Source organism: Lolium rigidum, chromosome 6, assembly GCF_022539505.1.
Source record: "Lolium rigidum isolate FL_2022 chromosome 6, APGP_CSIRO_Lrig_0.1, whole genome shotgun sequence".
NCBI lineage: Eukaryota > Viridiplantae > Streptophyta > Magnoliopsida > Poales > Poaceae > Lolium > Lolium rigidum.
This window is the reverse complement of record NC_061513.1, coordinates 275,235,018-275,247,384: the sequence shown is the minus strand read 5'-3', so window position 1 is coordinate 275,247,384 and position 12,367 is coordinate 275,235,018.

Here is a 12,367-nt window from a genome sequence, read left to right as displayed (position 1 = left end):
CCTTGTGTCTTTCCTCTTCTACCTCTGGCCTTGGCCGAGTTCTTGAGGAAAGCATCCGGAAGTTCGTCCATCTAGTCACAAACCCTCCCCCGAATCCTCTAGCGTCCATTCGGCCCCAAGATAAGCCATCCTATGGCATCTGTTTGTTCCCCACGACGACAGTTGGCGCCCACCGTGGGGCCTGAAGTGGCGCTTGCTGGAGTTCACATTCGGGCGGACATCCTCAACATCAACGGCGAGCGCACGGTGTCCGCGCTCGTGCAACGCATCTACAACATGGACTTCATCAACGATAACGCTGGCTGCTTCGCCAACGGCGGCAAGTTCCCGCAGAACGGCCGCACCATCGAGTTCGGCAGCATCCGCGTCTATTTCGGCACCGTCCCTGTGCGCCAGCGCCTTTCGCCGGTGCTGGTGGCGCCGGATCCGCCAAGATGGCTTTGTGCTGGCCGCGCCGCCGGCAGCGTGGAGGTCATGATGGCTGGTGCGGTCAACACCGGCAAGGGAGCTGTGGAGCAAGGAGATGAACGTGCGGCATCGACCCGCGCGGCAAAACCACCGCTGGAACGTGACGCCGGCGTCGCGGGAGCGTCATCAGCACCACCGGCAACACCTCTTCAAGCGGCGATGCACACGCTGGCCATGCCCATCGCGCAGAACATCGACCCGGCAAAGGCTCAGGAGGAGCTGGAGGCCACGCGCAAGGCCCAGCTTACCGGTGGCGCCGACATCATCCGGGCGCAGCGCGAGCTGAACCTAACCCTACGTGAGTACAATGCTGCCCATGGCTTTGCTTCAGTTAGTGCTCATGCTGCTAGGATGCCGGAAAACCGGCTTAAGGCTCGCAATCTAGATCGGGATTTGCGCAAAGAAGTTCTTGCCGGCAAGAGTGCATACGTATCCGTAAGCATCGTAGAAAAGCCTAAGTACGGTAGTCCGGATAAAACTATAAAAGCCGCAAAAGCTGCGGTAGAGTTATGTGAATCTCTTTCCGGTGACGAGTTGGCAAAGCGGCAAGAACGTGTAAAAGAGTTGTTGAAAACTATTGAGCGACAAAATGCCGAGCAGCTAGCTAAGCTGAACGAGGCAGTGGCCTCAAAGTCCGCGCGTTCAACAAAGAATGCCGGAAGCAAGTCTCAGGGGCAGGCATCGTCCCCTCATCCGGACAAAAGAAGGGAAAGAGAAAAGAATGCACGGCAGATGACTGTGTATGATCCAGTTCTTGCCGGAAAGCAAAAAGCCGGGCAACATGATGCCGGTAGAAAAAGCCAAGGGGCAGATCGGGGCTACGCCAAGGGAGGCTATGCCGGAAACAATCAAGCCGGCAGATATGAAACCGGGCAAAATTATCGAGCCGCAAGAGTAGCATATGTGGATGAAGAAATGCCACCGCCAGGGTACCGGCAGGCAAGAGCCGCGGAACCGGAAGAATATGATGAGTCAGATTCCGAGGTGGAACGAACAAGAGTCCACCGGAACCCTTTGGGAGAACGCCTGGGGGAAAGATGTTTGCCAGACCGGGATGCGAGGCACTGGCTGGACATAGTACATCTATCTGCGATAGTTGAATGTGAGGGACCTCCTGGCCCAAGGTGCTTTGGCCCACGGATCATGAGAGAAGAACCACCGGTACGCAACTTCCAGTTGCCCCGGGACACAAGAACGTATGATGGCACGACCAAGCCGGAAGACTGGCTGGCAGATTATGTCACAGCTGTTTATGTGGCTGGTGGTGGAGTAAACCGGCGTTGGGCGGTAAGAATCATACCGTCCTACCTCGTGGGTCCTGCGAGGATTTGGCTTAACAACTTGCCGGCAGGAAGTATTAACGGATGGTTGGACTTTGAGGAAGCATTTGTGAACAACTTCAGCAGTACTTACAAGAGGCCAAACCGGCCCCAGCAACTTGCGCTGTGCCAACAGCGTGCAGGAGAACCAGACCGGGATTATCTCACCCGGTGGAACTCAATGAGAAACACATGTGAAGGAGTGATTGAGGCACAAGCCATTGCTTGGTTCAGTCAAGGATGCCGGAGAGGGTCACCTTTGTGGCAAAGGCTGCAGAGAAGCATGCCCACAACCTTGGCGGAAATGATACGTGTGGCGGATAGCTATGCATTGGGAGACCCAATGCAACCGGCTGTGCAAGCTGAGCCGGAACAGTCGAATCCGCATCAGCAGCAATACCGGGATAACCGGAACAACAAAAGAAGGGAAGATTTCCCGGATCGAAGATATGCATCACAGCAAGTTGCTGCCGTGCAGCAAAATTATGACGCCAGCGGCAGTCAGAGACAAAAAACCGGATCGCAGCCATGGGCGGGTCCTAAGAAGCAGTGGGTAGAAAAGAAACCCTGGGGCCAGAAAAAGAACTGGCAGGAACCCGTGAAATATACCATGGAAGCCGCCATGGATCAACCTTGCCGGTGGCACACGCCGAATCCGGAGCACCCGTCGAACCACTTGACGAAGGATTGTTCTTGGACCAAGTTCTTGATGCAGAAGGGAGCGGTGAAAGATGTGCAGGCGCCAGGGGGCCCCATGCAGCAACAACAGCAATTACCGCCTCCACCACCACTTACTGGGGCAAACGCCTTGCCGGTGCAGCCTCAGCCAAACAGGCAACAGTACCAGCAGGTTAACCGGGTGGAGCAAAACAATGACCGACCACCTCCACCGGCACCTTTAGGCCGGAATGTTTACGAGGACCCACATCTGTGCTGTGTTGTCTTTGTCACCGAGCCAATGGACAGGCAAAGTGTGCACCGCCGTTCCATGGAAGTGAACGCCGTGATGCCGGCAGTCCCAAAGTACATGCTGTGGTCAGATCAGGAAATCACCTGGTCGTTCAAGGATCACCCCAAAATCATGCCGAATCCGGGTGGATATGCCTTGGTTGTGGACCCAATCATAAAGGGGCCGGAAACTCGAGTAAAATTCAGCAAGGTGCTGATAGACAACGGTAGCAGCATAAACATCATGTACAAGCACACCATGCGTACGCTGGGCATAACAGAGAACATGCTGCAGCCAACTCACACGACTTTCCATGGGATTGTTCCCGGCTTGTCTTGCGCCCCAATAGGAAAAGTTCGGGTGGATGTGTCGTTTGGAGGACGTGACAATTGTCGTGTTGAGAACCTTGAGTTTGAGGTGGTGGACTTAGATAGTCCCTACCACGCCTTGTTGGGGCGACCGGCTTTGGCAGCTTTCATGGCATCAACTCACACGGCCTATCTCAAGATGAAGATGCCGGCACCTCGTGGACCACTAACTGTGGTGGGGAACTATAAAGTCTCAATAGAAACTGCTTCCGCCGGGTCGAACCTGGCAGAATCGCTGGTGATAGCGGAAGAAAAGAAAAGAATGCAAACTGCTGTTGCGCTGGCTCAGTCCTCAAAGTTGAGCCTAGCGGCAATGAGTGGAAGCTTGGACTCACCGACATTCAAGCCGACAAATGAGACAAAGGACATTGTGCTGGATCCGGCTTACCCAGAGCGCACCGTTCGTATTGGTGCCGGCCTCAGTCAAGCATAGGAAAGCGCGCTCGTCAGCTTCCTCCGTGAGAATCGGAATATCTTCGCCTGGTCTACTGATGACTTGGTGGGTGTTCCGAGGGAGCTGGCTGAGCACTCTCTAAACGTCAGAAAAGATGCTAAGCCGGTGCGTCAACCTTTGCGCCGGTTCGCTGAAGATAGGAGAAAGATCATTGGAGAAGAGGTAACAAAACTGCTGGTTGCCGGTTTCATCGTGGAAGTCACGCACATAGAGTGGCTGGCCAATCCGGTGATGGTCGAAAAGAAAAAAGATGAGAACCTGGAGGCAAAACTCGCAAAGGTGTGGCGCATGTGCATTGACTACACCAACCTCAACAAAGCTTGCCCAAGAGATCCTTTTCCTTTACCCCGAATCGATCAAGTGATTGATTCTACTGCTGGGTGTGAGCTGTTGTCGTTCCTGGATGCCTATTCCGGCTTCCACCAAATCCCTCTGAAAAAAGAAGATCAAATAAAAACTGCGTTCATTACCCCGCACGGGGCTTATTGCTATGTTACTATGCCTTTTGGTTTGCGCAACGCTGGTGCAACGTACCAGCGCTGTATGCAAAAATGCTTGTTTGATCAAATCGGAAAAAATGTGCAAGTTTATGTGGATGATATTGTGATAAAAACTAAAGTAAAAGATACCTTAATCGATGACATCCGGCAAACATTTGATAACCTCAGGCGGTTCCGGATGAAACTAAATCCGGCAAAGTGCACCTTTGGTGTCCCTGCCGGCAAGCTGCTTGGTTTCCTTGTGTCAAGCCGGGGCATTGAGGTTAATCCGGTAAAAATCAGGGCGATAGAAAGAATGACTATCCCACGAGAACTGAAAGATGTGCAAAAGTTTACCGGAAGCTTGGCATCGCTGAGCCGGTTCATAAGCAGGCTAGGAGAAAAGGCCTTGCCGCTATATGCTTTGATGAGAAAATCGGATACTTTTGTCTGGACCACACAGGCAGACGCAGCGTTTAAAGAATTGAAAAACATGCTCGTAACGGCCCCAATTTTGGCCTCACCCTTGGAAAGAGAACCTATGTTGCTTTATATAGCGGCAACAAACCGGGTGGTTAGTGTTGTGGTAGTGGTGGAAAGAGAAGAGGAAGGAAAAACCGTCCAGAGGCCGGTATACTACCTGAGCGAGGTGCTCTCCTCATCAAAACAAAACTACCCACACTTCCAAAAAATGACTTATGGCGTGTTTATGGCCGCCACCAAGCTCAAGCATTACTTTGAGGAGCACCCCATGAAGGTGGTTAGTGAGGCACCCATCTCCGATATCATGGGCAACAAGGATGCCAGCGGCCGGATTGCAAAATGGGCAATTCAGCTATCGCCGTATGTACCGGTGTATGAAAGAAGAGATGCCATAAAATCGCAAGCTTTAGCTGATTTTTTGGTCGATTGGGCGGAGATACAATACAAACCGCCGGAACACAAGGTAGAATACTGGAAAATGCATTTTGACGGATCCAAGCTCAAGGAAGGCCTAGGTGCCGGTGTAGTACTCACCTCACCCAAGGGAGACCACCTCCGGTATGTTTTACAAGTGCACTTCAGGGCATCAAACAATGTCACAGAGTATGAAGCTCTGATACACGGGCTAAAGGTCGCAAAAGAAATCGGAGCACTCCGGATCATTTGTTACGGCGACTCAGATCTGGTGGTGCAGCAGTGTTCCGGAGATTGGGATGCAAAGGATGCAAACATGGCCTTGTACCGGTTCCATGTGCAAAAGATTGCCGGCTTCTTCGAAGGATGTGAATTTCACCATGTGCCGCGCGCAGAAAATGAGGCCGCGGATACCTTATCCAAGCTAGGTTCGTCCAGGCAAGAAATTCCTCCCGGAATAGCTCTGGCGCACTTGAGAGTTCCGTCAATCAAGCCAAGTCCGGAGTCGGAATCAATTTTTGTACCGGAATCACATGTGGTGCCAATGGAGATTGACGAAGGAAACCCGGGGACTACTCCGGCAAACTCGGGGACTGTACCGGTAAACTCGGGGACTGCGACGCCCATGCCGGAAGAGGCAATGCTTGTGGATAGCATGGACATAGACATGCCGGTGTTTGTGGTTAGAGAAGCACCATCTTGGGTCGAACCTATTAAGGAATTCCTGATCAACGGCACCTTGCAGGTTGACGAAAATGAATCAAGAAGGATACAGAGAAAGTCCAAAGCTTACACCATTATCAATGGCGAGGTATACAAGAGAAGTGTTACTGGTGTCCTCCAAAGATGTGTGGAACCAGAGGAAGGAAGAGAAATGCTTGAGGAAATTCATCGAGGAGAATGCGGGCACCACGCTTCTTCAAGGGCGTTGGTAGCAAAGGTGTTCCTGCATGGGTTTTACTGGCCCACAGCCTTGGATAACGCTGAGGATTTGGTAAGGAAATGCAATGGCTGCCAGAGGTACGCTAAGCAAAACCATACCCCAGCGTCCGGCTTGAAAACCATACCGCTAACTTGGCCCTTCGCTGTTTGGTGCCTGGACATGGTTGGACCGTTCAAAACCGCAAGGGGAAACATGACCCACATCTTGGTAATGGTGGATAAATTCACCAAGTGGCTGGAGGTGAAGCCTATCGCAAAGTGTGATGGCCATACAGCAGTAAAATTCCTGAAAGATGTAATCCTGCGATACGGATATCCACATAGTATCATAACCGACAACGGCACAAACTTTGCCCAAGGAGAATTCAAGCGGTTTTGTGAAAGAAAAAACATCCGGCTGGATTTGTGCTCAGTGGCGCACCCGCAAGGCAATGGTCAAGTTGAAAGAACAAACGCTTTGGTACTTTCCGGTATCAAACCAAGACTCATTGATGCAATGGAAAAATCGCCGGGATGTTGGATCGATGAGCTACCATCAGTGCTGTGGAGTCTAAGAACAACTCCGAACAGGTCTACCGGATACACGCCATTCTTCATGGTGTATGGAGCAGAAGCGGTCATACCAACCGACATTCTCCATGATTCCCCAAGGGTGCAGCTCTATACCGAAGAAGAGGTAAAGGAGGCCCGGGAAAATGATGTGGACTTGCTAGAAGAAGCAAGAGAGCTGGCTCTGGCGAGAACAGCCATTTACCAGCAAAACCTCAGACGCTATCATAGCCGGAAGGTAAACCCGAGGGTATTCCGAGAAGGAGACCTGGTGCTACGCCTGGTGCAGCGCACTGAAGGCAGGCACAAGCTGTCCCCCCCATGGGAAGGACCTTTCATTGTGAGCAAGGCTCTCCACAATGATGCATATTACCTAATCGATGCGCAGGAATGGAAGAAGGGAAAGGCGGACAAATCGGGAGACGAGACCAAACGCCCGTGGAACGTAGCCTTGTTGCGTCCTTTTTACTCTTGAAGTTGTGGTGTAAGAAGTTCCTTTTTGTACCTTATGTGCTATGAATAAAAAGATGTCGGAACCTCGAATGAATCTCGGGGACTTGCCTTATTAAATTGCATGAAACATGTCTATTTTTTCTGTTGCCGGTTGCTTATTGAACGTTTTTTCTTTCCGGTTTAGTAATGTGCTAAGCCCTACCGGAGTCTTTGACTCTGCTGTTGTCCATAACTTGGCTTCATGGCAAGCAAGATAAACCGGTAGGGGATAAGCACATGAACTGTGGAGAGGGAAACCGGGAAAGAACAATCCGGAAAAATTTAACTAACCCCGGTTATACCGGTTTTTTGCAAAATTTCGAATTATTTCTAAGTTCAAGAAAATGCTTATTTGGTGAAAGAACCTTGTGCTCATACGCCAAAGAATGCCCAGAGAAGGCAGGCTGAGCCAAGGCAAAAGAACCAAGTGTGCATCGAATTGGATGCAGAAACAATTTGGAAATCTTTGCAAGTGCAGGATAAAAGCAGAACCAAAACGCAAAAACGCTAAGGCAAACTTAAGATAATTAGCTACCGGTATAACTTACCGGCACAAAATGTTGTACGTCAACCACAGGCGGACTTAAAGTTTTACATCATAAGCCCCGGCATACCGGGGCAGAATTTAACAAAACATTGTTTTGAGACACGCAGGGCGAAACAGCATAACAGGTTAATCTCAGGGTAAGATAATCAGGCAGCAGGAGCTTCCGGAGGAGCGTCGCCAGCACCAGCATCGTCTAGAGGCTCCTCCTCGGCTTCATCTTCCTCCTCATCAAGATAATCTTGGACGCCATGAGGAGGAGGAATGAAGGTGCGCATTTCGGCGTACTCCGCGATACGGAACGCGCGATCCTGCCGCTTGGCGGCAAGGATCGGGTCCAGATCGGTTTCCGCGCCTTCGCGCACTCCGGTGAGGGCATCCAGGTCGAGCTCCGGGTACCAGGAACAAGCGACGCGGAGGGCAGAGTATGCTCCAGCGCGGGCAGCAGAGCACTGCCACTCGCGGATCCTCCTGCCGGCGCCCTTGAGACGATCACTGATGAGAGAAAAAGTGTCCGGCACCTCCTCACCAGGCCAAAGGGCCCTGAAGAGCTGGGTAGCTACATCAGGGATGTCAGATAAGTTGCGATCAATGGCGCGCATATGAGACACCCGCGCGTTAAGCGCGACCAGATGGTCGTTGGGCGTCCATGGCACGGCAAGATTCGCCTGGCTCTGGCTAGGGCGGCGCGCGTTAACCTTCTTGACAGCATACGTCTGGGAGTTCGGAAAGAGGCCTGTGCAAAGAAAAAGGGCTAAGGAAAAGAATCCGGAAGAAAAAGAATCCGGAAGAAAAAGAGACCGGAAGAAAAGCTAGCGAAAAGAAAATGGGGTCGGAGAAAAAATGGACTCACGATAGGCAAGTGCGTCAGTTTGCAGGATCAGCTGGTTGCATTCCTTGTGCTCCTCCTCCAGCCGCGCGGCTTTCTCCTCAGCACCTTTCCGGGCCTTGGCCAGCTCCTCCAGCTCAGCTCGCAACACCACGGTGGCATTGCTGGCGTTCTCCAGGGCCTCGTTCAACTTGGCCGCTGCATCAGCTTCAGCGGCTTTAAGGATCTTGGCATGGTCAAGCCCTAGCTGGATAAGCTGGGACTTGAGCTCCTGGTAGCTGGTCTTCTGGGCGCTCAGCTCCTCCTGATGCCGTTTAATGAGCTGATCCTTCTCCACTGCAACCCGGAAAAGAAGGTGTAAACAAGATGGTGTTGGTAAGATTGGAAGTGAAACCAAGTTAGCAGAAGAAAAAAGAAAGTCGTACGTTGGGCGTTGGCGAGCTGCTCTTTGAGAGCATCAATGGAAGCTTCCGGGATCACTGTCAAGCAGAAATTGCGAGTGTTAGAAGGAAAAAAGATTCTGGTAAGAAAGACACCGGCAGAACAAAAGCTTACCTTGGCACTTATCGTGTGCCTCAACGAGCTCCCGATGCTCCCATAAGAGCTCCTCAAAGAGGGTCTTCCGAGCGTCAGCCGTGAGCTGTTCAAAGCAAAAGAGGTTAGTGAAGTTTCGCGCTAAGAACAAAGTGCTTAACCCAAAACTAGGGGACTGGCAGTTTGGCGTTGAGAACAAGGTTTTCAACCCGAAACTCGGGGGCTGGCAGTGCCGGTTTCGTGCTAAGTTTTCAAGTTCAAGTTTTGTCCTAAAAGCTGCGCTTTCACCACAAAACTCGGGGACTGGGAAGATAGACAGGAGAGAAACCGGCATAAAACTAAAAGATAGAACAAACCCGAAAGTAAGGAAACTGGTAACAATTGAGAAAAGTTAGTAAAACGTACCATCAGGTTGTTCGTGGCGTCGTACCACGCGCTGTCAAGCTCTTTTACGGCGCAGCGGAGCCGCGTGAAGTGCTCTTCGGAAGACCGATTCCCAACTGGATCGGGTGCCGGCAGCCTGTCCTTGCCCAAGCCGCGGGTCGCCGGAGTTACGTCCGCGGCGTTCCACTTCTGGGCGTAGGGCAGAAGATGCCCCAGATCCTGGCCTCTGCGCTTAAACTCAGTAATACGGCCAAGAAGACCGGTGGCCTTAGTAGCAGTATTCTGGGCGGCTTTGGAGACATGCAGCACCAGGGGCTGCTGGCCGGCAGAAGAGGCGCTGGGAGCCGTCGCCTTCCCCTTAATGAGCCTGGAAGCCCTGGGCGGCGGCGCAGCAGAAGCGGCCCCGGAAGGCTGGGCGCTAGGAGCGCTTGGCGGCGGCATGAGGATGGTTCGTGGAGAAGGGGGAGCGATAGGCGCATCACCCCGGTTGGAACCTTCCGGCGCGGAGGATTCCGGCGCGGAAGTTGTCTTTTTCTCAAGGACAGGAGGAGCTGGAGGCTCCGCCTGCCCGGCAGCATCTTTTTCTCCGGCACCGATATTGCTGGTGCCGGTATCCTGGTTCTCTGGGAGAAAGGGAAAATCCTCCTCCGTGCGGTGATCTGATGATGAAGGGGCCGCACGCCCCGAACTTGTTGTGCCCCCCGAAAGGGAGGCAGAGGTGTTACCGGCACCAGGTGGTGCCGGGCTTGAGTGAGGAGGAGGGGTTGAGGTCCTTGCGGAACCCTCAGATCCTGATGGCCTTGGGCCAAGCTTGAGCGCAGGGCTAAGAAAAAGAAAAGAAGATAGTTAGAAAAGAGCAGCCGGAAAAAGAACTTGGCAAAAAAGAGGCAGGCCGGAAAATGAAAAACTTACCCGGAAGCAGTCGGCATCTGCTTGCGCCCGTAGCGGCGCATGCCCACTTTCTTCTCCCCCAAAGGCTCAGTCCGGAAGCGCTTAGAGGGAGGGGCCTGGCTGGAACCGTCATCAGATGACGGCCGCTTGTTCTTTTGGCCCTGGGCCATGAGCTTGTCCACAAACTCAGAGCCGGCCTCAGCGCGCAGGGGCGGCACGTGCTCGTGGATCTGGGAATTGAATAAGGATAAGAGGCAGTTCGGAAGAGAACAATAGTGGAAAAGTAAAAGAAACCGGAAAAGAAAATACCTCAAGTATGGTCAGGTCATCAGAGGACCCGGTTGGCTTTGGCGGAGACCGGCCCAGACGAGATGCCGGGGTCTTGCCCATCTTCAGATCCTTCCAGAAGATGTAGGGATCTGGGTCGAAGGAGTCGAGGGCGCGCTTCCGGCAAGCTCCTCGCCGCTCTGCTTCAATGAGGGGGAAGCGGTCCTTGGCCTAAAACATGAAAAAGAAGATAAGCAAAAGCGGAAAGTCACCGGCAAAAACAACCCCAATCGCATAATCCCTTACTTCTCGGGTTGGAGGGTTAGTAGTGCTGAAGGGAAGGAGGCCCCATTCCCAGTTAAATCGCATAGCAGTTTGGCAAATCTGCTTAGCCTTGAGAACAACGTCCTTCTTGCTGAGGGGATGGCCTGTGATCTTGGTGGGATCGCCAGGACCATACATCTCGCTCATCCTATGCGCACGGCGCTGCAAAGGAAGCACCCGGCGCGAGATAAAGGTGCGGACGATATCGTCGGAGCAGATGCCGGTGTCCTTCATCTTCTGCTTCATGAAGCGTATAATCCGGTTGGTCTGGTTGTGAGACTCCTTCGGATTATAGCCCCAGTTGGTCTTTGCGGGCGGCGCCGGGTCAAAAGGAGGTAGACCAATGAGGTCTGCAGCGCCGTTGTTCTTCACATAAAAGAACGTTCCTTGCCATAACCGGCAAGATTCGAGGCCGGAGAACTTAAAAAAGGGGCTCCCTTGACGGGAGCTGATTATGCAAGACCCGCATTGCACGGGAGGTTTGGGCTTGGGGATATCAAAGCCCTGAACGGAGTTAATCCGAAGAGCAAAGAAGCGGGCAAACGTCTCACGAGTGGGACGAATGCCGATATAGGCCTCCATGAAGGTGGCATAACAAGAAAGGTAAAAGATGGAGTTGCCAGGAAGATGGTGAGGTTGGAGTTTGTAGAAATCTAGAAGATCCAGGAAAAAAGAGGAGGCAGGAAGGCCAAAGCCACGCTCAAAGTGAGCAAGAAAGACAACACGTTCGTCGGGCTGAGGGTCCGGTACTATTTCGTCGTCGGGAATCCGGCAAGTGACTCCTTCCGGAATCCTGCGGGACCGGTACAACCAGTCGATCTCATACTTAGTGACGTTGGAGCCCATCCAGGCTCCGCGGGTGATCGGGGAAGGCTCCTCGCCAGATGATTGGCTGGAGCTACTCGAGGCTTCACCAGAGCCACTAGCTTCAAGGTGGCTGCCGGATGCTTGGCTAGAGCTACCGGATTCTAAATGGCTACCGGAGTCTTGATGGCTACCGGAACCTTGGTGGCTACCGGATCCCTGCTGGTTGCCGGAATCGGTCTCCATCGGATCTGAAGCTGTAGATTCGCCGGAAGATTGTCTACTAAGACTAGCGGAAGAGGAAGAGGAAGATGCGGAGGAAGATTCCTCGTCAGACATTGGGTGGAAGGTGAAAGAAACAGAAATCCCACACTTGGACCCCGCGTGAAGATCTACGAGTAAGAAGAAAACCAAGGAAAAAGAGGAAATAAGAACACCGTAGACCCCAGATCTGAAAAGCGAGCAAATGGCGTGCAAAGTAAGATTGGAACTGACCTTGAGCGTCGCAGTCGTTGAGGAAGGCTTTCTCCGGCGAAGGAACGGACCAGCAGTCGCCGACGAGCACTGCCGACGGCGAGGCGGAGAAGGTCGCAAAGAAGCAAGAATACGGCGCACTCAGAGAAGGTGCTGAAGAAACTCTCCGCACGACGGGGTCCGGCGGAGGCGCGGCGTAAGTTCGCCGGGCGGCGAAGCTCAGGCGAGCAGCGGCGGTCGAAGAGCGGCGAAGGCACAGAGGCGAGGAGCACTATGCGCGAAGGTAGGGGAAATGCGGAGAAGAGGAAGAAGAAGGGGCAGTTGTGCTTATAAAGGAGAGAGAAGTTGGGCCGAAAACCGCTGGGCCTACGCGGTTTGCCTCGCGGCCCGCGACGGTTC